The sequence below is a fragment of the Musca domestica genome, unplaced genomic scaffold (genome assembly GCF_030504385.1).
Source record: "Musca domestica strain aabys unplaced genomic scaffold, Musca_domestica.polishedcontigs.V.1.1 1, whole genome shotgun sequence".
NCBI lineage: Eukaryota > Metazoa > Arthropoda > Insecta > Diptera > Muscidae > Musca > Musca domestica.
The window spans coordinates 35,779,413-35,782,730 of record NW_026712114.1 but is presented as its reverse complement, the minus strand read 5'-3'; the positions used below and the strand labels follow the sequence as shown (position 1 = coordinate 35,782,730).

Here is a 3,318-nt window from a genome sequence, read left to right as displayed (position 1 = left end):
ATACAAGTCCGAATTTAAAAGATAGAAATGCTTCGGCGTATTTAGTCCTTTAAATTTTAAATTATAATTATAATCATAGGGTGTATGATTGAATTCTCCCATAAAAACTTTTACTTGTTATGTGGAGCTCAACTAAATTAGCGAAGTGGTGTAGGGTATCATAAAATCGGCCCCGCCCGACTTTAAGACTTTCTTTACTGGTTTTTATTTATTTTTATTGCCACTTTACATTCCAAAATACCCCAGAGACAATAGTCCAACGGATTGGTATCCGGAGATTTTGGTGCCCCATTGTGCGCTGAAAATGAAGCGAGGAAGCTCGCTTTGTAACCATTCTTGGGTGGCGCGTGCTGAGTGCGATAATGCTGAATTCTGTTGACCAAAATGTTTGCGTGCCCAAGGCTTTAATACAGCCTCTAGAATATTTTCGTCCTAATATTCGGCATTTATTAATACGAGCGGAGAGCGATCATCGCCTGTTATGGCGGCCCACACCAGTACCATGGCCAGTACCATGGCCAAACACGATCATTTTGTTTGTTTACAAACTGCTGGACAACGAATGTTTTCTCATCTGAGAAAATCAAATTCGGCAGTTCACCACTTTCGGCCAAGGGAAGCAATTCTTTAGCTCTTCTGAGTCTATTTTTTTTCCGTTGCGGTGTAAATTCTAGTACTTTTTGGAATTTCAATGACTTTACCCTGAGATCATTTTCCAATATTTGCCGAATGGCGATATATTCAGCTCACGCGCAATTTTTCGACCACTGCGACGCGGGTTTCAATCAAGTCGCTTTTTTACTTTTCAAACCATTTCTGCTGTTGTTGCTGTTTTCTTCCGTCCACTTCCTTGACGTTGGGCTACGCTACCAGTATTACGGTAACGAGTTCCTAACGATAGCTACTTGTGGTTTTCCAGCCAAATATAAAGAAATCACGCTTGAATTCCATCACGAATAACTTTTTTCTGGAAAATTCTCACTAACTAATGAGCTGTCACTGGAATAATTTTAACAGCTATCGGACGAGTGGCTTAAAATAGACAGCAGCCTGAAGTTGGTTGCAGTTTTTCATCTCACCCTGTATTTAAAATATTTCTATATCTCTTTTTTCAGAAGTGCGATTTTTATATTCTTGATTTTGCTGGGAGATGAGTTTCAGCTTTTATTATATTCGCGGTTACACACAACTTCTACTTAACTCGGTTACCATTAACCTCTATTCTTTTTAATTTTGTTTGAAATGATAGGCTTTTGTCCATTCTTTTTCTGTGAAAAAATCCGTCGATTACTCTATATTTGTACGACTAAAAGACAACAACAAATCCGGGAATCTTTTATTTTTTTCTGATCCCAGCCAGGGTAGCTTAATATTTCATTGTTGGGATTGGACTACAACTGTGACGCTTTGAGTTATTACAAATTACTATGGATTACTATGGACGGATGGATACAAAAAGCTAAATCGACTCATTTATCTGAATATTGCAAACTTTTTGGCATGGAATAAAAATAACTAATGTACTTTCAATCTGCTGCAAGTATATATTTTATAAAATGTTTAAATATAAGAATACAGAGATGTCATATTCAAAAATATTTATTTGCGAGATGGACCGCCCTGGTTACGTGGGAACTGCAAAAAATAAAAAATATATAAATAATTTTGTTTATTAAAATGTGAAATCCACATGGAAACTTACTCCTAAACAGGCTTCACCAGAGCCATACATAAGGGCGAGCACGGCAAAACCCATAACAGCTGTTAAGAATTTCATTTTGAATTTAGTTCGAAATACAAAGGGAACCTGTTGACGAAATGTTACAGAATGATTTCAATCATTGAAAATTCCTATATTTATACGATTCGTCAGTGACGACCAGAGACTCATTTGAATAAATTAGTTTTAGTAATAACTTTTCAGTATTCAAGATCATGACAGGTAAAAATTCAACAGCTATTTTATTTTTGTTTGAAGTAATCTATTTTTATACCCTCCACCATAGTATGGATGGTATATTAAGCCATGTAGGTCCACTTCTTCGTATAGGCCCCATATAACGGCACCTCCGATATTCGGTATTCTGATGATTTTAGCGACATTATTTAACGGAATTGTTTAAAATTTCGCATTTGAAGTTCGTAATGGATACTACAGGCTATGACGAAAAATTGTCTGTGCAAGTCCACGTTTTACAACTCCCATAGTTTCTCCCTATATTCGGAATTTTGATGATTTTAGCTACATCATAAACAGATTTTTTTAAAGTTTCGCATTTGAATATTGTAATAGCTTGTGACAAAAGTTGCCTATGCAGGTCCACGTCGTCGTACAGACCCTAATGTACGGCTACATTCGGTAGTTTTAAGATTTTGACAGAATTGTTAATGAATTTTATTTTTTTGAAAGCTTGTGACAAAAGTTGCCTATGCAGGTCCACGTCGTCGTACAGACCCTAATATACGGCTACATTCGGTAGTTTTAAGATTTTAACAGAATTGTTAATGGATTTTATTTTTTTGAAAATTGCCAAATTTGCACCAAATTGTGGAGGGTATTCAAAGTTCGGCCCGGCCGAACTTACAGCTTTATAACATGTTAATTATTCTTTATTACTTTATAGTGCTACAACTCTTATTTAGTGTTTAAAAAAATGCCATATTTTATTATTGCAGAATTTAATCTCTAAGAAGTTTAGCATTTTAAGCTTTGAATAGAACAATAAGCCAATTGATGTTAAATTGTTGCAGAAACACTTTCATAAATTTACATTTAAACTTGAATTTGTATCTCATTAAGGATAACTGAATTAATTTTTATGGATTGCCTCTAGATTAAAATTTCATTAACTTTTCTATAAAATAAGTCACAACTACGTCTTCAAGTATAATTTATTTTTTAAAAGTATTTCCTTTTACCACAATGAAATTAATAAATAGTATCCTGGGTCTTGCTGTCCTTGCTTTGGTGTGTGGCTTTGGAGAAGCCGCCTCTGTAAGTACCTCTTCTTTGAAACTAAATTAATAGTTTGGACTATAATTGTTACCCTCTCATTTCTGGAAGTCCTCACCACAAACGTGGGCACAGAGAGTAAGCAGATCTGGACCACCATTTATAGGAAAGTAAAAAACTAGTAAAATAAAAATTTTGCAAATTTCAGATCATTAAGCTCGTCTCGAAAGAGAAAACAAACACTTAAAAATTTTTTGAATTTGCTGTCAATATAATTACTGTGGCACACTGTGGAGAAAATTAAAATAAATTTTGAAAACACCAATCCATTTTTATTAAATTACTTTTTAGCATAGAAGAACAAG

General features: G+C 34.5%; 1 long non-coding RNA gene across 1 annotated transcript; it reads right to left on the bottom strand.

Annotated features, from left to right (window-relative positions):
• Window positions 1-1,521: 1,521 nt before the first annotated feature.
• LOC109612469 (uncharacterized) lies at window positions 1,522-1,862 on the bottom strand. The gene is made up of 2 exons (XR_002194546.2): window positions 1,703-1,862; window positions 1,522-1,635 (listed from the first exon to the last, which is right to left on the bottom strand). It is a non-coding gene; the product is annotated as an uncharacterized LOC109612469 (long non-coding RNA).
• Window positions 1,863-3,318: the final 1,456 nt, after the last annotated feature.